This window comes from Ranitomeya imitator, chromosome 1, assembly GCF_032444005.1.
Source record: "Ranitomeya imitator isolate aRanImi1 chromosome 1, aRanImi1.pri, whole genome shotgun sequence".
NCBI classification, from domain to species: Eukaryota; Metazoa; Chordata; class Amphibia; order Anura; family Dendrobatidae; genus Ranitomeya; species Ranitomeya imitator.
In genome coordinates this window covers 862007459-862030781 of record NC_091282.1, presented here as the reverse complement: position 1 = coordinate 862030781, position 23323 = coordinate 862007459, and the positions used below count along the sequence as shown (strand labels likewise).

At 46.7% G+C, this 23323-nt stretch overlaps 1 protein-coding gene across 2 annotated transcripts in view; it reads left to right on the top strand.

Annotated features, from left to right (window-relative positions):
- The window catches only part of LOC138658174 (uncharacterized), a 440980-nt gene that overhangs the window by 398164 nt on the left and 19493 nt on the right, over positions 1-23323 (top strand). The window lies entirely within an intron of this gene.

The window sequence follows — 23323 nt, the reverse complement described above, 5'->3', positions numbered from 1 at the left end:
CATTGGCACTGGCACAGGGCCCCTCAAAGTACAGCGGGGGCGCCTCCCACCGGCAGCAACACTTTTGCGTACTATGAGAGGCCCTGTGCCAGTGACGTCGCCAACTAGTATTCCTCCCCCCACCTGATGAAGGAACCTGCACTTTCATCTGCACCTTCCTCTTTGTCCCCGTGTAAGGTGGTATGGTATGCGGGAAGAGGAACCTGACTTTCAGCAGGGTCACAATCTTGCTGTGTAGCGTGCACGGGGAATTTTGCGTTATGGGTCAATGTACCAGCAGACTCATCTATCACTGGCTGGGCAATGGGCAGGATGAGGAGGAAACACAGATATAGGCCCAAAGAATAAAGTTGGCTAAATGCAGTTCAAAATTGGTAACACAGGACTAACCAGGGGGCATTGCAGTGGAGGACAACTGGAATGAGAGGCTGACACAGAGAGTAGGCCCAAATCAGTAAGTAGTCGAAATGCAGTTCAAAATTGGCAACCGTAGTAAACAGGCGGCACAGCTTTGTTCAGTGGAGGAGAACAGCAAGGAGTGGCAGACACCGATAGTAGGCCCCAACCCAACTAGTAGGCCAAATGCAGTCTAACATTAACAACTACTTAACGAGAGCCTGAAAATGGAATTTCAGGACAGGAAACCAGGAGAACAGCAAGGAGCGGCAGACACTGTTAGTAGGCCCCAAACCAACTAGTACGCCAAATGCAGTTGGTCCATTTAAACACTATTTAACAAGAGCCTGAAGATAGAAGCTCAGGAAAGGCAACCTGGAGAACACCTTGGAGTGGAACACACCGTCTCTACACCCCATACCCAATTTGTAGGACTAATGCAGTGTAGTTTCCAACAACTACTAAACGAGAGCATTAAGATCGAAGCAATGGCGAGGAAACCTGGGGAACACCTTGGAGTGGAACACACCATCTCTCTACACCCCATACCCATTTTGTAGGCCTAATGCAGTGTAGTTTCCAACAACTACTAAACGAGAGCCTGAAGATAGAAGCTCAGGAAAGGCAACCTGGAGAACACCTTGGAGTGGAACACACCGTCTCTACACCCCATACCCAATTTGTAGGCCTAATGCAGTGTAGTTTCCAACAACTACTAAACGAGAGCATTAAGATCGAAGCAATGGCGAGGAAACCTGGGGAACACCTTGGAGTGGAACACACCATCTCTCTACACCCCATACCCATTTTGTAGGCCTAATGCAGTGTAGTTTCCAACAACTACTAAACGAGAGCCAGAAGATCGAAGCAATGGCGAGGAAACCTGGGGAACACCTTGGAGTGGAACACACCATCTCTCTACACCCCATACCCATTTTGTAGGCCTAATGCAGTGTAGTTTCCAACAACTACTAAACGAGAGCCAGAAGATCGAAGCAATGGCGAGGAAACCTGGGGAACACCTTGGAGTGGAACACACCATCTCTCTACACCCCATACCCAATTTGTAGGCCTAATGCAGTGTAGTTTTCTACAACTACTAAACGAGAGTCGGAAGACCGAAGCAATGTGGACGAAACCTGGGGAACACCTTGGAGTGGAACACACCATCTCTCTACACCCCATACCCAATTTGTAGGCCTAATGCAGCGTAGTTTCCAACAACTACTAAACGAGAGCATTAAGATCGAAGCAATGGCGAGGAAACCTGGGGAACACCTTGGAGTGGAACACACCATCTCTCTACACCCCATACCCAATTTGTAGGCCTAATGCAGCATAGTTTCCAACAATTACTAAACGAGAGCATTAAGATCGAAGCAATGGCGAGGAAACCTGGGGAACACCTTGGAGTGGAACACACCATCTCTCTACACCCCATACCCATTTTGTAGGCCTAATGCAGTGTAGTTTCCAACAACTACTAAACGAGAGCCTGAAGATAGAAGCTCAGGAAAGGCAACCTGGAGAACACCTTGGAGTGGAACACACCGTCTCTACACCCCATACCCAATTTGTAGGCCTAATGCAGTGTAGTTTCCAACAACTACTAAACGAGAGCATTAAGATCGAAGCAATGGCGAGGAAACCTGGGGAACACCTTGGAGTGGAACACACCATCTCTCTACACCCCATACCCATTTTGTAGGCCTAATGCAGTGTAGTTTCCAACAACTACTAAACGAGAGTCTGAAGACCGAAGCAATGTGGACGAAACCTGGGGAACACCTTGGAGTGTAACACACCATCTCTCTACACCCCATACCCAATTTGTAGGCCTAATGCAGTGTAGTTTCCAACAACTACTAAACGAGAGCCTGAAGATAGAAGCTCAGGAAAGGCAACCTGGAGAACACCTTGGAGTGGAACACACCGTCTCTACACCCCATACCCAATTTGTAGGCCTAATGCAGTGTAGTTTCCAACAACTACTAAACGAGAGCATTAAGATCGAAGCAATGGCGAGGAAACCTGGGGAACACCTTGGAGTGGAACACACCATCTCTCTACACCCCATACCCATTTTGTAGGCCTAATGCAGTGTAGTTTCCAACAACTACTAAACGAGAGCCAGAAGATCGAAGCAATGGCGAGGAAACCTTGGGAACACCTTGGAGTGGAACACACCATCTCTCTACACCCCATACCCATTTCGTAGGCCTAATGCAGTGTAGTTTACAACAACTACTAAACGAGAGCCAGAAGATCGAAGCAATGGAGAGGAAACCTGGGGAACACCTTGGAGTGTAACACACCATCTCTCTACACCCCATACCCAATTTGTAGGCCTAATGCAGCGTAGTTTCCAACAACTACTAAATGAGAGCATTAAGATCGAAGCAATGGCGAGGAAACCTGGGGAACACCTTGGAGTGGAACACACCATCTCTCTACACCCCATACCCAATTTGTAGGCCTAATGCAGTGTAGTTTTCTACAACTACTAAACGAGAGTCGGAAGACCGAAGCAATGTGGACGAAACCTGGGGAACACCTTGGAGTGGAACACACCATCTCTCTACACCCCATACCCAATTTGTAGGCCTAATGCAGCGTAGTTGGCTCAGTGGATAGCACTGCAGCCTTGCAGCGCTGGGGTCCTGGGTTCGAATCCCACCCAGGACAACATCTGCAAAGAGTTTGTATGTTCTCTCCGTGTTTGCGTGGGTTTCCTCCGGGTACTCCGGTTTCCTCCCACATTCCAAAGACATACTGATAGGGAATCTAGATTGTGAGCCCCATCGGGGACAGTGATGATAATGTGTGCAAAACTGTAAAGCGCTGCGGAATATGTTAGCGCTATATAAAAATAAAGATTATTATATTATTATTAATATTAGTTTCCAACAACTACTAAACGAGAGCATTAAGATCGAAGCAATGGCGAGGAAACCTGGGGAACACCTTGGAGTGGAACACACCATCTCTCTACACCCCATACCCAATTTGTAGGCCCAATGCAGCATAGTTTCCAACAACTACTAAACGAGAGCATTAAGATCGAAGCAATGGCGAGGAAACCTGGGGAACACCTTGGAGTGGAACACACCATCTCTCTACACCCCATACCCATTTTGTAGGCCTAATGCAGTGTAGTTTCCAACAACTACTAAACGAGAGCCTGAAGATAGAAGCTCAGGAAAGGCAACCTGGAGAACACCTTGGAGTGGAACACACCGTCTCTGCACCCCATACCCAATTTGTAGGCCTAATGCAGTGTAGTTTCCAACAACTACTAAACGAGAGCATTAAGATCGAAGCAATGGCGAGGAAACCTGGGGAACACCTTGGAGTGGAACACACCATCTCTCTACACCCCATACCCATTTTGTAGGCCTAATGCAGTGTAGTTTCCAACAACTACTAAACGAGAGTCTGAAGACCGAAGCAATGTGGACGAAACCTGGGGAACACCTTGGAGTGTAACACACCATCTCTCTACACCCCATACCCAATTTGTAGGCCTAATGCAGTGTAGTTTTCTACAACTACTAAATGAGAGTCGGAAGACCGAAGCAATGTGGACGAAACCTGGGGAACACCTTGGAGTGGAACACACCATCTCTCTACACCCCATACCCAATTTGTAGGCCTAATGCAGTGTAGTTTCCAACAACTACTAAACGAGAGCCAGAAGATCGAAGCAATGGAGAGGAAACCTGGGGAACACCTTGGAGTGTAACACACCATCTCTCTACACCCCATACCCAATTTGTAGGCCTAATGCAGCGTAGTTTCCAACAACTACTAAACGAGAGCATTAAGATCGAAGCAATGGCGAGGAAACCTGGGGAACACCTTGGAGTGGAACACACCATCTCTCTACAACCCATACCCAATTTGTAGGCCTAATGCAGCGTAGTTTCCAACAACTACTAAACGAGAGCATTAAGATCGAAGCAATGGCGAGGAAACCTGGGGAACACCTTGGAGTGGAACACACCATCTCTCTACACCCCATACCCATTTTGTAGGCCTAATGCAGTGTAGTTTCCAACAACTACTAAACGAGAGCCTGAAGATAGAAGCTCAGGAAAGGAAACCTGGAGAACACCTTGGAGTGGAACACACCGTCTCTACACCCCATACCCAATTTGTAGGCCTAATGCAGTGTAGTTTCCAACAACTACTAAACGAGAGCATTAAGATCGAAGCAATGGCGAGGAAACCTGGGGAACACCTTGGAGTGGAACACACCGTCTCTACACCCCATACCCATTTTGTAGGCCTAATGCGGTGTAGTTTCCAACAACTACTAAACGAGAGCCAGAAGATCGAAGCAATGGCGAGGAAACCTGGGGAACACCTTGGAGTGGAACACACCATCTCTCTACACCCCATACCCATTTTGTAGGCCTAATGCAGTGTAGTTTCCAACAACTACTAAACGAGAGCCAGAAGATCGAAGCAATGGAGAGGAAACCTGGGGAACACCTTGGAGTGGAACACACCATCTCTCTACACCCCATACCCAATTTGTAGGCCTAATGCAGTGTAGTTTCCAACAACTACTAAACGAGAGCATTAAGATCGAAGCAATGGCGAGGAAACCTGGGGAACACCTTGGAGTGGAACACACCATCTCTCTACACCCCATACCCAATTTGTAGGCCTAATGCAGTGTAGTTTTCTACAACTACTAAACGAGAGTCGGAAGACCGAAGCAATGTGGACGAAACCTGGGGAACACCTTGGAGTGGAACACACCATCTCTCTACACCCCATACCCAATTTGTAGGCCAATGCAGCGTAGTTTCCAACAACTACTAAACGAGAGCATTAAGATCGAAGCAATGGCGAGGAAACCTGGGGAACACCTTGGAGTGGAACACACCATCTCTCTACACCCCATACCCAATTTGTAGGCCTAATGCAGCATAGTTTCCAACAACTACTAAACGAGAGCATTAAGATCGAAGCAATGGCGAGGAAACCTGGGGAACACCTTGGAGTGTAACACACCATCTCTCTACACCCCATACCCATTTTGTAGGCCTAATGCAGTGTAGTTTCCAACAACTACTAAACGAGAGCCTGAAGATAGAAGCTCAGGAAAGGCAACCTGGAGAACACCTTGGAGTGGAACACACCGTCTCTACACCCCATACCCAATTTGTAGGCCTAATGCAGTGTAGTTTCCAAGAACTACTAAACGAGAGCATTAAGATCGAAGCAATGGCGAGGAAACCTGGGGAACACCTTGGAGTGGAACACACCATCTCTCTACACCCCATACCCATTTTGTAGGCCTAATGCAGTGTAGTTTCCAACAACTACTAAACGAGAGTCTGAAGACCGAAGCAATGTGGACGAAACCTGGGGAACACCTTGGAGTGTAACACACCATCTCTCTACACCCCATACCCAATTTGTAGGCCTAATGCAGTGTAGTTTTCTACAACTACTAAACGAGAGTCGGAAGACCGAAGCAATGTGGACGAAACCTGGGGAACACCTTGGAGTGGAACACACCATCTCTCTACACCCCATACCCAATTTGTAGGCCTAATGCAGTGTAGTTTCCAACAACTACTAAACGAGAGCCAGAAGATCGAAGCAATGGAGAGGAAACCTGGGGAACACCTTGGAGTGTAACACACCATCTCTCTACACCCCATACCCAATTTGTAGGCCTAATGCAGCGTAGTTTCCAACAACTACTAAACGAGAGCATTAAGATCGAAGCAATGGCGAGGAAACCTGGGGAACACCTTGGAGTGGAACACACCATCTCTCTACAACCCATACCCAATTTGTAGGCCTAATGCAGCGTAGTTTCCAACAACTACTAAACGAGAGCATTAAGATCGAAGCAATGGCGAGGAAACCTGGGGAACACCTTGGAGTGGAACACACCATCTCTCTACACCCCATACCCATTTTGTAGGCCTAATGCAGTGTAGTTTCCAACAACTACTAAACGAGAGCCTGAAGATAGAAGCTCAGGAAAGGCAACCTGGAGAACACCTTGGAGTGGAACACACCGTCTCTACACCCCATACCCAATTTGTAGGCCTAATGCAGTGTAGTTTCCAACAACTACTAAACGAGAGCATTAAGATCGAAGCAATGGCGAGGAAACCTGGGGAACACCTTGGAGTGGAACACACCATCTCTCTACACCCCATACCCATTTTGTAGGCCTAATGCAGTGTAGTTTCCAACAACTACTAAACGAGAGTAGGCAATTTAAAATTGGTTCCAGGGGTACACGGGCAGCAATGGTCTGGTCAGTGTAGTAGTAGTAGAAAGAAGGGACCGCAGACAGGCTTCGAAGGCCTAACATAACAAAATAGGGCTGTTGGCAATGTAAAATTGGTTCCAGGGGTACACGGGCAGCAGTAGAATGGTCAGTGGAGGCCTAGTGTAAGGAGGGACCGCAGACAGGCTTCGAAGGCCTAACATAAAAAAATTGGGCTGTAGGCAATGTAAAATTGGTTCCAGGGGTACACGGGCAGCAGTAGAATGGTCAGTGGAAGGAGGGACCGCAGACAGGCTTCGAAGGCCTAACATAAAAAAATTGGGCTGTAGGCAATTTAAAATTGGTTCCAGGGGTACACGGGCAGCAGTAGAATGGTCACTGGAGGACTAGTGGAAAGAAGGGACCGCAGACAGGCTTCGAAGGCCTAACATAATAAAATTGGGCTGTAGGCAATTTAAAATTGGTTCCAGGGGTACACGGGCAGCAAAGGTCTGGTCAGTGTAGTAGTAGTAGAAAGAAGGGACCGCAGACAGGCTTCGAAGGCCTAACATAACAAAATAGGGCTGTTGGCAATTTAAAATTGGTTCCAGGGGTACACGGGCAGCAGTAGAATGGTCAGTGGAGGCCTAGTGGAAGGAGGGACCGCAGACAGGCTTCGAAGGCCTAACATAAAAAAATAGGGCTGTTGGCAATTTAAAATTGGTTCCAGGGGTACACGGGCAGCAGTGATCTGGTCAGTGGAGGTCTAGTGGAAGGAGGGACCGCAGACAGGCTTCGAAGGCCTAACATAATAAAATTGGACAGGCTGTAGGCACTTTATAATTGGTTCCAGGAGTACATGGGCAGCAGTAGACAGGTCAGTGTAGTAGTAGTTGAAAGAACGGGCCGCAGACAGGCTTCGAAGGCCTAACATAATAAAATGGGCTGGCTGTAGGCACTTTAAAATTGGTTCCAGGGGTAGACGGGCAGCAGTGGTCTGCTCAGCGGAGGCCGATTGTAATGAGTGTCTGCCAGTTAGTAGTCCAAAACAATAAATAAATGTGAATGTCTCGCATTAAAACAAAACGAAAACACTAAAGGGTGCAATCATTAGGTTCAGGGGTGGGATCCTCTGCGTAGTTTCAGACCTACTAATTTAGCGCAAAGTATTTACTGTGGTAAATAGAGGACACTGCCCCTGACTATGTTAAGTACCATCATACATGTCAACACAATGGTATTGTCAGTGGCAGGAATGGAAGGATGTCAGCGCATAGACTAAACATTGGTGGAAGTGTGAGAGATAACTGTGGAAGTGGTAGAGCAATGTTTGACCTGGGGTTGGGTGAACTCTCTTGTGGCCGGCGGTACAGGCCCAGGGCCCCTCATGTTACAACAGTGTGTCTGACGTTGGGTGCGCACCACCACCACCAGAGACACTTTATTATACTATGAGAGACCCAGTGGCAGTGCCGTCGACCAAAAGCGGGCACACCCACCTCTTCAGACAAACAGCACTCTCACGGGTGCTTGCGCCAAGTCGCGATACCACGGCCCCGTGTGGGGAGTTTGGCCATTTAGGGAGGTGTAAACATGTCGTATGCTGGACAATCAGCTGCAGCAAATTAGACATTCGAAAAGTAATTCACAGTAGTCCACAGGCAAGAGCTTTTCATAGGAAAGCTAGGTGTCTGCCGGGCAAGGTGGGGCAAAAGAATTCGAAATCCAGTTGTGGTTCATTTTAATGAATGTTAGATCATCAACATTTTGGGTAGCCAGACGAGTCCTTTTTTCGGTTAATATTGAACCTGCAGCACTGAATACTCTTTCTGATAGGACACTAGCTGCCGGGCAAGCAAGCTCCTGCAATGCATATTCTGCCAATTCTGGCCAGGTGTCTAATTTTGATGCCCAGTAATCAAATGGGAATGACGGTTGAGGGAGAACATCGATAAGGGATGAAAAATAGTTAGTAACCATACTGGACAAATGTTGTCTCCTGTCACTTTCAATTGATGCAGCAGTACCTGTCCTGTCTGCGGTCATAGCAAAATCACTCCACAACCTGGTCAGAAAACCCCTCTTTCCAACGCCACTTCTGATGTGTGCACCCCTAACACTCCTGGTCTGCTGCCCCCTGGAGCTCGTGTGAGAACGATCACGTGCGCTGTGTACTGGGAATGCCTGAAGCAAACGGTCAACAAGAGTTGATTGTTTGGTTGCTAATATTAGTTCCAAGTTCTCATGTGGCATAATATTTTGCAATTTGCCTTTATAGCGTGGATCAAGGAGGCAGGCCAACCAGTAATCGTCATCGTTCATCATTTTAGTAATGCGTGTGTCCCTTTTGAGGATACGTAAGGCATAATCCGCCATGTGGGCCAAAGTTCCAGTTGTCAAATCTGCGGTTGTGATTGGTTGAGGGGCAGTTTCAGGCAAATCTACGTCACTTGTGTCCCTCAAAAAACCAGAACCCGGCCTTGCCACGCAACCAATTTCCAGTGCCCCCGGGAAAGCTTCCTCATTAAAAATATACTCATCCCCATCATCCTCCTTGTCCTCCACCTCCTCTTCGCCCGCTACCTCGTCCTGTACACTGCCCTGACCAGACAATGGCTGACTGTCATCAAGGCTTCCCTCTTCCTCTGGTGCAGACGCCTGATCCTTTATGTGCGTCAAACTTTGCATCAGCAGACACATTAGGGGGATGCTCATGCTTATTATGGCGTTGTCTGCACTAACCAGCCATGTGCATTCCTCAAAACACTGAAGGACTTGACACATGTCTTGTATCTTCGACCACTGCACACCTGACAACTCCATGTCTGCCATCCTACTGCCTGCCCGTGTATGTGTATCCTCCCACAAAAACATAACAGCCCGCCTCTGTTGGCACAGTCTCTGAAGCATATGCAGTGTTGAGTTCCACCTTGTTGCAACGTCTATGATTAGGAGATGTTGGGGAAGGTTCAAAGACCGCTGATAGGTCTGCATACGGCTGGAGTGTACAGGCGAACGTCGGATATGTGAGCAAAGTCCACGCACTTTGAGGAGCAGGTCGGAGAACCCAGGATAAGTTTTCAATAAGCACTGCACCACCAGGTTTAAGGTGTGAGCCAGGCAAGGAATGTGTTTCAGTTGGGAAAGGGAGATGGCAGCCATGAAATTCCTTCCGTTATCACTCACTACCTTGCCTGCCTCAAGATCTACTGTGCCCAACCACGACTGCGTTTCTTGTTGCAAGAACTCGGACAGAACTTCCGCGGTGTGTCTGTTGTTGCCCAAACACTTCATAGCCAATACAGCCTGCTGACGCTTGCCAGTAGCTGGCCCATAATGGGACAACTGGTGTGCAACTGTGTCAGCTGCCGATGGAGTGGTTGGCCGACTGCGGTCTGTGGAAGAGCTGTCGCTTCTGCAGGAGGACGAGGAGGAGGAGGAAGAGGGGGTGCGAACGCCTACAGCCAACTGTTTCCTAGACCGTGGGCTAGGCACAACTGTCCCGAAATTGATGTCCCCTGTGGACCCTGCATCCACCACATTCACCCAGTGTGCCGTGATGGACACGTAACGTCCCTGGCCATGCCTACTGGTCCATGCATCTGTAGTCAGTTGCACCTTTGTACTCACAGATTGCCTGAGTGCATGGACGATGCGCTGTTTAACATGCTGGTGCAGGGCTGGGATGGCTTTTCTGGAAAAAAGTGTCGACTGGGTAGCTCGTAGCGTGGTTCAGCGTACTCCATCAGGGCTTTGAAAGCTTCGCTTTCAACTAACCGGTAGGGCATCATCTCTAACGAGATTAGTCTAGCTATGTGGGCGTTAAAACCCTGTGTACGCGGATGCGAGGATAAGTACTTCCTTTTTCTAACCAGAGTCTCATGTAGGGTGAGCTGGACTGGAGAGCTGGAGATCGTGGAACTTGCGGGTGTGCCGGTGGACATGGCAGACTGAGAGACGGTTGGAGACGGTATTGTTTCCGCCGGTGCCCTAGATGCAATATTTCCTCCTACAAAACTGGTGATTCCCTGACCCTGACTGCTTTTGGCTGGCAAAGAAACCTGCACAGATACTGCGGAAAATGGTGGCCTTAAGGTACCTTCACACATAACGATATTGTTAACGATATCGTTGCATTTTGTGACGTAGCAACGATATCGTTAATGAAATCGTTATGTGTGACAGCGACCAACGATCAGGCCCCTGCTGGGAGATCGTTGGTCGCTGAGGAAAGTCCAGAACTTTATTTCGTCACTGGATCTCCCGCGGACATCGCTGGATCGGCGTGTGTGACACCGATCCAGCGATGTCTTCACTGGTAACCAGGGTAAACATCGGGTAACTAAGCGCAGGGCCGTGCTTAGTAAACCGATGTTTACCCTGGTTACCATCCTAAAAGTAAAAAAAACAAACAGTACATACTTACCTACCGCTGTCTGTCCCCGGCGCTGTGCTCTGCTCTCCTCCTGCACTGGCTGTGAGCGTCGGTCAACCGGAAAGCAGAGCGGTGACGTCACCGCTCTGCTTTCCGGCCGCTGTGCTCACACAGACAGTACAGGAGGAGTGCAGAGAAGCAGAGCGCCGGGGACAGACAGCGGTAGGTAAGTATGTACTTTGTTTTTTTTACTTTTAGGATGGTAACCAGGGTAAACATCGGGTTACTAAGCGCGGCCCTGCGCTTAGTTACCCGATGTTTACCCTGGTTACCGGCATCGTTGGTCGCTGGAGAGCAGTCTGTGTGACAGCTCTCCAGCGACCAAACAGCGACGCTGCAGCGATCCGGATCGTTGTCGGTATCGCTGCAGCGTCGCTTAATGTGAAGGGGCCTTTACAGTGACGGAAGGGATGTTGCGTTGCTGACTAGCTTCATTGGCCGAGGGTGCTACAACCTTAAGGGACGTTTGGTAGTTAGTCCAGGCTTGAAAATGCATGGTGGTTAAATGTCTATGCATGCAACTTGTATTGAGACTTTTCAGATTCTGACCTCTGCTTAAGCTAGTTGAACATTTTTGACAGATGACTTTGCGCTGATCAATTGGATGTTGTTTAAAAAAAATGCCAGACTGCACTCTTCCTAGCATCGGATCCCTTTTCAGGGATTGCAGACTGAGCTTTAACCGGATGGCCACGCTGTCCTCCAACAGGTTTTGGCTTTGACACGCGTTTTGGGCCAGATACGGGCCCGGCAGATGGAACCTGTTGCGATGTTGATGCCTGCTGCGGCCCCTCCTCCACCTCCGCTTCTGAACTACTGCCGCCTGCACCCTGTTCCCCCAATGGCTGCCAATCGGGGTCAACAACTGGGTCATCTATTACCTCCTCTTCTAGCTCGTGTGCAACTTCGTCTGTCACCGTGTCGGTCGGTGGTATAGCGTTTGTGACGGGGCAACATAGTCTCATCAGGGTCTGATTGTGGATCAGTACCCTGAGAGGGCAATGTTGTGGTCTGAGTCAAAGGACCAGCATAGTAGTCTGGCTGTGGCTGTGCATCAGTGCACTCCATGTCAGAATCTACTTGTAATGGGCATGACCTGTTAAGTGTTTCACTTTCTAAGCCAGGGACGGTATGTGTAAAGAGCTCCATGGAGTAACCCGTTGTGTCGCCTGCTGCATCCTTCTCTCTTGTTGTTGTTTTTGCTGAAGAGGACAAGGAAGCGACTTGTCCCTGACCGTGAACATCCACAAGCGACGCGCTGCTTTTACATTTACCAGTTTCAGAAGAGGAGGCAAAAGAGCTAGAGGCTGAGTCTGCAAGGTAAGCCAAAACTTGCTGTTGCTGCTCCGGCTTTAAAAGCGGTTTTCCTACTCCCAGAAAAGAGAGCGTTCGAGGCCTTGTGTAGCCAGACGACGAACCTGGCTCCACAGCTCCAGACTTAGGTGGAATATTTTTTTCCCCACGACCACCTGATGCTCCACCACTACCACTACCCTCATTACCAGCTGACAATGAACGCCCACGGCCACGACCTCTTGCACCAGAGTTCCTCATTGTTTTAAAAACTTAACCAAAGTAACTTTATTTGTTGCTGTCAAACAACTTACACGGTGACCTATAACTTCAGTATGATTTCAATATCCCTTTACAGGTTGGTGAGACCACAAGGAAAATCAGGCACAATGTTACACACTCTGTTTTCTGTGGCACCAAATCACAGAGATGCCACACACGCAGGACTGTCACTCAAGCACAAATGTCAATATTAATCTCCCACTGTTTTATTTTTTTATTTTTTTCAGGGAGACTTTATAAACAAAATAAAATAAAATAATTTTAAAAGGAAGAATTTAGAAACCAAATAAAATAAAATGATTTTTTCAGGGACAATTTAGAAACCAAATAAAAAAACAAAAAAGGCTTTCTATGGCCCACTGAGTGAGAGATGGCACACACAGGAGTCAGGAGTGGCACACAAGCCCAGAGGCAAATATTTTTCTCCCACTGATTGATGTAGTGATTTTTTCAGGTAGATTTGGGAACCCAAATCAAGCAAAAAAATAAATAGGCTTTCTATGGCCCACAATTTGAGAGAGAGAGAGAGAGATGGCACACCCAGGAGTCAAGACTGGCACACAAGCAGAAAGGGCAATATTAATCTCCCACTGTTTTATTTTTATTTATTTTTTTTCAGGGAGACTTTAGAAACAAAATAAAATAAAATGATTTTTTCAGGAAGAATTTAGAAACCAAATAAAATAAAATGATTTTTTCAAGGACAATTTAGAAACCAAATTAAAAAAAAAGGCTTTCTATTCCCCACTGAGTGAGAGATGGCACACACAGGAGTCAGGAGTGGCACACAAGCCCTGAGGCCAATATTTTTCTCCCACTGATTGATTTATTGATTTTTTCAGGTAGATTTTAGAACCCAAATCAAGCAAAAAAATAAATAGGCTTTCTATGGCCCACTGAGTGAGAGATGGCACACACAGGAGTCAGGAGTGGCACACAAGCCCTGAGGCCAATATTTTTCTCCCACTGATTGATTTATTGATTTTTTCAGGTAGATTTTAGAACCCAAATCAAGCAAAAAAATAAATAGGCTTTCTATGGCCCACTGAGTGAGAGATGGCACACACAGGAGTCAGGAGTGGCACACAAGCCCTGAGCCCAATATTTTTCTCCCACTGATTGATGTAGTGATTTTTTCAGGTAGATTTTAGAACCCAAATCAAGCAAAAAAATAAATAGGCTTTCTATGGCCCACTGAGTGAGAGATGGCACACACAGGAGTCAGGAGTGGCACACAAGCCCTGAGGCCAATATTTTTCTCCCACTGATTGATGTAGTGATTTTTTCAGGTAGATTTTAGAACCCAAATCAAGCAAAAAAATAAATAGGCTTTCTATGGCCCACTGAGTGAGAGATGGCACACACAGGAGTCAGGAGTGGCACACAAGCCCTGAGGCCAATATTTTTCTCCCACTGATTGATGTAGTGATTTTTTCAGGTAGATTTTAGAACCCAAATCAAGCAAAAAAATAAATAGGCTTTCTATGGCCCACTGAGTGAGAGATGGCACACACAGGAGTCAGGAGTGGCACACAAGCCCTGAGGCCAATATTTTTCTCCCACTGATTGATGTAGTGATTTTTTCAGGTAGATTTTAGAACCCAAATCAAGCAAAAAAATAAATAGGCTTTCTATGGCCCACTGAGTGAGAGATGGCACACACAGGAGTCAGGAGTGGCACACAAGCCCAGAGGCCAATATTTATCTCCCACTGATTGATGTAGTGATTTTTTCAGGTAGATTTTAGAACCCAAATCAAGCAAAAAAATAAATAGCCTTTCTATGGCCCACTAAGTGAGAGATGGCACACACAGGGATGGCACTCTAGCAGAAATGCCAATCTTAATCTCCCACAAAAAAAAAAAAAAAAAACAGGGACTGTCCTACAATTACTATCTCCCTGCAGTAATCTCAGCCAGGTATGGCAGGCAGCAATAAGGAGTGGACTGATGCACAAATTAAATAAAAAGTGTGGACAAACAAACAAGATAGCTGTGCAGAACGGAAGGAACAACAGGATTTGTGCTTTGAAAAAAGCAGTTGGTTTGCACAGCGGCGTACACACAGCAATGCAGCTATCAGGGAGCCTTCTAGGGCAGCCCAATGAGCTACAGCGCTGAGAAAAAAAAAATGTAGTTTCCACTGTCCCTGCACACCGAAGGTGGTGTTGGACAGTGGAAATCGCTACAGCACATGCGGTTTGGTGGTTAATGGACCCTGCCTAACGCTATCCCTGCTTCTGACGAAGCGGCAGCAACCTCTCCCTAAGCTCAGATCAGCAGCAGTAAGATGGCGGTCGGCGGGAACGCCCCTTTATAGCCCCTGTGACGCCGCAGACAGCAAGCCAATCACTGCAATGCCCTTCTCTAAGATGGTGGGGACCAGGACCTATGTCATCACGCTGCCCACACTCTGCATTCACCTTCATTGGCTGAGAAATGGCGCTTTTCGCGTCATTGAAACGCGACTTTGGCGCGAAAGTCGCGTACCGCATGGCCGACCCCGCACAGGGGTCGGATCAGGTTTCATGAAACCCGACTTTGCCAAAAGTCGGCGACTTTTGAAAATGAACGACCCGTTTCGCTCAACCCTAATAGAGAGCAGTCCTCCAATATATTGCCAAAAATTGAAGCAGAACCCCAATATGGAAAGGCAGAAAAAAATATATCTAAAGCACATAGTGACAAAAAAGCCATAATTTGGTCAAACTTTTCTCAAGAAAGAAATATTCTCAATTGAACCAAATTGTTACATTTTGCCACTATCGACTATTAAATACTTTTCTGCCTTTCCATATTGGGGTGCTGCCTCAATTTTTTGGGAATGGATAGGTAGATCGGAAGAGATAGATATGGGATAGATGATGAAATAAATAGATAGAACGATAGATAGATACCAAAGTTGTGACTGCCAAAATTTGAAATAAAATTGATCTTTGTACCTTACATCTCCCTACTTGCTGTTACAGGATTTGGCCCCTTTGTCTTGATTTTAACAGTTGTGTTGGGGACATGAATTTGTGGAATTTACTGAAACATAAGTATTGCGGGTTCCTATCCTGCACTTGTTAATTATTATTATTATTATTTATTGTTATAGCGCCATTTATTCCATGGCGCTTTACATGTGAGGAGGGGTATACATAATAAAAACAAGTACAATAAGCTTAAACAATACAAGTCATAACTGGTACAGGAGGAGTGAGGACCCTGCCCGCGAAGGTTCACAATCTACAAGGGATGGGAGAGAATACAGATTTAACAAATAGAGTGATTTGCGGCCTTCCTTTGGTTAATTGCACAGTTCGCTTAAATTATGTTGGAAGGTTTTCCTGATATTTTAACATGATGCTACTTTTGCAAAATATCTCACCCATGCCCAGAGGGGTGCGATAAAATGATTAGTGGAAAGATTACTCAGGGTAAAACAGCACCCACATATCACAAGTCCTGTTATAAAATTGATTTTATGGAGCTTCAAAAATCGATTAGCCACAAAAAGGGGCTTATTAGGGAGTACATAAAGGGTTCTATAAAGACACGGTAGCTGTGATGCTAGTCACTGCTCACAGACAAGCCGTGATGCTGGTAGTCAAGAGGCCTGAAGTCAAGAGCAAAGAGAGTACATCATAGACAGAGGAGTGAGACAAAGGCGTAGTCAGGAAGCAAGGAAGCGGTCAGAGGTCAGAATTCCAAGAAGGTAGGGGATCAAGACAAATCCAAGGTTGAGCAGCAAAGATCAAAATACCAGACTAGAAGCACAAAGCAAACAGTCACCGCTTGAGCAAAGCTATAGTTGGCCATTACCTTAGTTGGCCATTACCTAACATTGCCAGCTAGGTAAATAGCCTTGCAATTGTCTGGAAAGAAAAACGCCAGGAAGAAACCCAAACACTACACTGACAACCCGACACCCCCCTTCTATCCATAGGGCAGCTGAGCTGTCATTCACAGCACTGACAGTCCAACATGGCCCTGCTATCTATAGGATGGTTGAGCTGTCACTCACAGCATTGACAGCCCAACATGCCCCTGCTATTTATAGGGCGGCTGAGCTGACACTCACAGCAGCCGTTGGACACAGCAAGGGGCAGGATCATGGCAGTAGCAATTTGGGGTGGCATCGGGATGTTGACAGATTCCCTTTAACTGAATAGGAAAGTGCAGTTGTCATCGCTTTACTAAACAAATAGTCATCACAAAAAAACTAAAGTCTGTAATGGCTGTCCATGGTGGATTGATGACTAGGCAATCATCCAGACTGGTCACTATCAGACATATCTTCAAAGTGCTTGTATACTCTGTTCGAGTCACCACTTCTGCATGTCTCCCGGCTGTTCGACAGCCGCAACATAAGCAGGTATTGTCTGTTTGTTAGTCAATCCCTGCTTGTGTTGCAGATGTGGAACAGCTGGGAGACATGTAGCTGCGGTGACTCGAACATAGCATTCGAGTACGCCGAATATATTCTGTTTGCACCTGCATGTTCTCGGATGAGCACATTCCTTAAGCCAAACATAATAAGATGCATGCTGGCATTTGATACACCTGATTCATTAAAAGGGATATCCAGGACTTGAAACAAAAAATGTGCCTAAGTTATAACAGACATATAGTTTCTACTTACCTGCCTGTTGTGACTGGCGACGATCTTAGGCGGCACAGAGCAGTCACGGACTGCTCCTGCTGGCGATTCAGCTACCTCTGCTTATGTCACGTTGATAGAGCATTGGCTTTTCCGCTCTGGTCTGTTGATGGGAAGTGACTGCTGACATTCTGATTGACAGTCGTCAACCCTGATAGGTAGCAGGGATCCAGCTGTCAATCAGAATGACAGCGAAATTCACGCCCTGTCAACAGATCAAAGCAGAAAACAAGCTGGCAAGAGCAGTCTGTGATCACTCTGTGACCACTCAGTGCCGACGAAGAATGATGCGGAGCACAACAGTCAGTTAAGAAGCAGCAACAATAAAATGGAATAAGGCGCTAACAAAATATTGTATTTACCCCAAATGGTATCAATAAAAAAGTCAGCACAGGGCGCAAAAAAATAATTTTATACAAATTAATTTTTTTCCACCACTGAAATAAATAAAACTATACAAGTTTGGTGTCTTTGTACTCGTACTAACCTGGAGAGTTTTACCATATAATCAACATGGTTATAAAAATTGTGGAATTGCACTTTTTTTGCAGTTTCCCCACACTTCTAATTTTTTCCCATTTTCCAGCACACTATATAGTAAAATTAATGGTGTCATTCAAACGTACAACTTGTTTCACAAAAAAAGCCCTCATACGGATATATTGATGGAAAAATAAAGTTATGGCTCTTGGAAGACGGTGTGGAAAAAATGAAAAATGGCTTGGTGTTGAAGGGGTTACATAAAGAAGCACTGAAGTATAATGCACATAACTCATGAAGAGATATTTGTCTTTCTCCTTAAAGGGGTTGTCCAGTCTTAGCCTACAATTCTGCAGTCACTATATGTGACTGTAGACTTGTGAATCCTCACATCAAGCCCACTGCGAGGATTCTCTGGTGGCAGAAATGGGCGAATGACCACAAGTACCGGTATATGATTCAAATACGTACAGTCACATGCCAACTAGATGGGCGCAGCTTCGATCAATGCAAGTGTATTGAACAAGGCCGTAGATGTCTAGCCGAAATGTGCATGGAAGTATGTAAATCACATGCTTGCAGTCACATGACAGGCCGCTCCCAACACCGGAAAATTCTCACAGCACACAATGTGTGCAATGTGAAGATTTACAAGTCTTCAGTCACATAGAGAGACTAAAGACTTGTAACTTTAGACCGGAAAACGGCTTTAATGACTAGGTGTATCTTTATACAACTGTTTATTACTGCACTTTTCTAACGTAATTTACACCATGAATGTCAAGGAGAGCACGAAGATCTCCCAGCTGCTATCAATTTGTCAGGGAACAAAATTCTGCTTCTTCATGCTACTTTCCCATAAATTCAACACAAGAGGAAAAAAGAACACAAAAAGTCCCAGATAAAATCAATATGACAATTTATTCAAAAAATACATATTTAAGACAAAACAAAAATTTAAAACAGTTCACAGACAAAGTAGAATGAATGTTCTCACAGGTGAAACACCCAGGAACCATATATATTTAAGTGGATGGGAGGGCAAAAAAAACACTACATCAGAACAGGCTAATATAATGAAAAATTACCTACAGATTTTTTCATATGTATATATCACTGGCAGGTAAAATCATCCTGCTAAAAAGTACACCCATTGCCGCAATAGGTACATTTACAAAAAAGTGTAATTAACAAATAAAAAACACTGCAATGAGAAAACGTATTAGGAAAGGAGCAGCATGACAATCCAGCCAGACCTAGTGTAAAATCTACAAATTAGGTGTGTATCACTTTAAAAGCGTAAACATTACTGAGAGTGTCAGATAAAGCTCTTACCCATAGTCTCCACTGTGGTGAACCTAAATGAGCAGCCCCAACGCGCGTTTCGCGTGGGCTTCCTCGGGGAAGCTGTGACTCACTATGTGTTATGAAAGGCTTTATATAGAGGGATCCATTTGCCTGTGTAGCCACAGAGCACTTGCGCGTTGGTCCGCGTCCCCGCAGCTGTATCACGTCAAGCCTCAATTCCCAGTATAGCCGGATAGGGGAATTTCCTAATGACGTCACTCCCCGGCAAACACAGGAAGTCTCAGAGACCTTCAGTGATGCACCGCTCAGAAGAGCCCACCGGGCATGCGCACAGGATCGCACACAGGCATTAACCCCTTCCCGACCCATGACGCCACGTAGGCGTCATGAAAGTCGGTGCCATTCCGACCCATGACGCCTATGCGGCGTCATGGAAAGATCGCGTCCCTGCAGATCGGGTGAAAGGGTTAACTCCCATTTCACCCGATCTGCAGGGACAGGGGGAGTGGTAGTTTAGCCCAGGGGGGGTGGCTTCACCCCCTCGTGGCTACGATCGCTCTGATTGGCTGTTGAAAGTGAAACTGCCAATCAGAGCGATTTGTAATATTTCACCCATTATAACGGGTGAAATATTACAATCCAGCCATGGCCGATGCTGAAATATCATCGGCCATGGCTGGAAATACTAGTGTGCCCCCACCCCACCCCTCCGATCGCCCCCCCACCCCCCCGATCTGGCCGGTACACTGCTCCGGCTCCCCTCCGTCCAGTGCTCCGCTCCCCCCCGTGCTCGTGCCCGCTCCCCCCGTGCTCCAATCACCCCCCCCGTGCTCCAATCACCCCCCCTGCACTCCGATCCACCCCCCCCCGTGCTCCGTTCCACCCCCCCGTGCTCCATTCCAGCCCCCCCGTGCTCCGTTCCACGCCCCCCGCGCTCCGTTCCACCCCTCCCGCGCTCCGATTCCCCCCCCCGTGCTCCGATCCCCCCCCCCCCCGTGGTCCCCCCCACCCTATCATACTTACCGATCCAGCCGTGGTCCCGTCCGTCTTCTCCCGGGCGCCGCCATCTTCCAAAATGGCGGGCGCATGCGCAGTGCGCCCGCCGAATCTGCCGGCCGGCAGATTCGTTCCAAAGTGCATTTTGATCACTGAGATATAATCTATCTCAGTGATCAAAATAAAAAAAATAATAAATGACCCCCCCCCTTTGTCACCCCCATAGGTAGGGACAATAAAAAAATTAAGAAATTTTTTTTTTTCCACTGTTAGAATAGGGTTAGGGTTAGGGGTAGGGTTAGGGTTAGGGTTAGGGTTAGGGGTAGGGTTAGGGGTAGGGGTAGGGTTAGGGGTAGGGCTAGGGGTAGGGTTAGGGGTAGGGTTAGGGTTAGGGCTAGGGTTAGGGCTAGGGTTAGGGTTAGGAATGTGCACACGTATTCTGGTCCTCTGCGGATTTTTCCGCTGCGGATTTGATAAATCCGCAGTGCTAAACCGCTGCGGATTTATGGCGGATTTACAGCGTTTTTTTCTGCGCATTTCACTGCGGTTTTACAATTGCGATTTTCTATTGGAGCAGTTGTAAAACTGCTGCGGAATCCGCACAAAGAAGTGACATGCTGCGGAATGTAAACCGCTGCGTTTCCGTGCAGTTTTTCCGCAGCATGTGTACAGCGATTTTTGTTTCCCATAGGTTTACATTGAACTGTACACTCATGGGAAACTGCTACGGATCCGCAGCGTTTTCCGCAGCGTGTGCACATACCTTTAGAATTAGGCTATGTGCACACGGTGCGGATTTGGCTGCGGATTCGCAGCAGTGTTCCATCAGGTTTACAGTACCATGTAAACATATGAAAAACCAAATCCGCTGTGCCCATGGTGCGGAAAATACCGCGCGGGAACGCTGCGTTGTATTTTCCGCAGCATGTCAATTCTTTGTGCGGATTCCGCAGCGTTTTACACCTGTTCCTCAATAGGAATCCGCAGGTGAAATCCGCACAAAAAACACTGGAAATCCGCGGAAAATCCGCAGGTAAAACGCAGTGCCTTTTACCCGCAGATTTTTCAAAAATGGTGCGGAAATATCTCACACGAATCCGCAACGTGGGCACATAGCCTTAGGGTTAGGGTTGGAATTAGGGTTGTGGTTAGGGTTAGGGGTGTGTTGGGGTTAGTGTTGTGGTTAGGGGTGTGTTGGGGTTAGGGTTGTGATTAGGATTATGGCTACAGTTGGGATTAGGGTTAGGGGTGTGTTGGGGTTAGTGTTGGAGGTAGAATTGAGGGGTTACCACTGTTTAGGCACATCAGGGGTCTCCAAACGCAACATGGCGCCACCATTGATTCCAGCCAATCTCGTATTCAAAAAGTCAAATGGTGCTCCCTCACTTCCGAGCCCTGACGTGTGCCCAAACAGTGGTTTACCCCCACATATGGGGTACCAGCATACTCAGGACAAACTGCGCAACAATTACTGGGGTCCAATTTCTCCTGTTACCCTTGTGAATCTAAAAAAATGCTTGCTAAAACATAATTTTTGAGGAAAGAAAAATGATTTTTTATTTTCACGGCTCTGCGTTGTAAACGTCTGTGAAGCACTTGGGGGTTCAAAGTGCTCACCACATATCTAGATAAGTTCCTTGGGGGGTCTAGTTTCTAAAATGGGGTCACTTGTGGGGGGTTTCTACTGTTTAGGCACACCAGGGGCTCTGCAAACGCAACGTGACACCCGCAGACCATTCCATCAAAGTCTGCATTTCAAAAGTCACTACTTCCCTTCTGAGCCCCGACGTGTGCCCAAACAGTGGTTTACCCCCACATATGGGGTATCAGCGTACTCAGGAGAAACTGGACAACAACTTTTGGGGTCCAATTTCTCCTGTAACCCTTGGGAAAATAAAAAATTCTGGGCTAAATAATTATTTTTGAGGAAAGAAAACGTATTTATTATTTTCACGGCTCTGCATTATAAACTTCTATGAAGCACTTGGGGGTTCAAAGTGCTCACCACACATCTAGATAAGTTCCTTTCAGGGTCTAGTTTCCAAAATGGGGTCACTTGTGGGGGGTTTCTACTGTTTAGGCACATCAGGAGCTCTGCAAACGCAACGTGACGCCCGCAGAGCATTCCATCAAAGTCTGCATTTCAAAACGTCACTACTTCAATTCCAAGCCCCGGCATGTGCCCAAACAGTAGTTTACCCCCACATATGGGGTATCACCGTACTCAGGAGAAACTGGACAACAAATATTGGGGTCAAATTTCTCCTGTTACCCTTGGGAAAATTAAAAAATTCTGGGCTAAATAATTATTTTTGAGGAAAGAAAACGTATTTATTATTTTCACGGCTCTGCATTATAAACTTCTATGAAGCACTTGGGGGTTCAAAGTGCTCACCACACATCTAGATAAGTTCCTTTGGGGGTCTAGTTTCCAAAATGGGGTCACTTGTGGGGGGTTTCTACTGTTAAGCCACATCAGGGGCTCTGCAAACGCAACGTGACGCCCACAGAGCATTCCATCAAAGTCTGCATTTCAAAACGTCACTACTTCACTTCCGAGCCCCGGCATGTGCCCAAACAGTGATTTACCCCCACATATGGGGTATCAGCGTACTCAGGAGAAACTGGACAACAACTTTTGGGGTCAAATTTCTCCTGTTACCCTTGGGAAAATAAAAAATTGCAGGCTAAAAGATCATTTTTGAGAAAATAATTTTTTTTTTTTTTTTCATGGCTCTGCGTTATAAACTTCTGTGAAGCACTTGGGGGTTCAAAGTCCTCACCACACATCTAGATTAGTTCCTTTGGGGGTCTAGTTTCTAAAATGGTGTCATTTCTGGGGGATCTCCAATGTTTAGGCACACAGGGGCTCTCCAAACGTGACATGGTGTCCGCTAATGATTGGAGCTAATTTTCCATTTAAAAAGCCAAATGGCGTGCCATCCCTTCCGAGCCCTGCCGTGCGCCCAAACAGTGGTTTACCCCCACATATGGGGTATCAGCGTACTCAGGACAAACTGGACAACAATATTTGGGGTCCAATTTCTCCTATTATCCTTGGCAAAATAGGAAATTCCAGGCTAAAAAATCATTTTTGAGGAAAGAAAAATTATTTTTTATTTTCATGGCTCTGCGTTATAAACTTCTGTGAAGCACCTGGGGGTTTAAAGTGCTCAATATGCATCTAGATAAGTTCCTTGGGGGGTCTAGTTTCCAAAATGGGGTCACTTGTGGGGGAGCTCCAATGT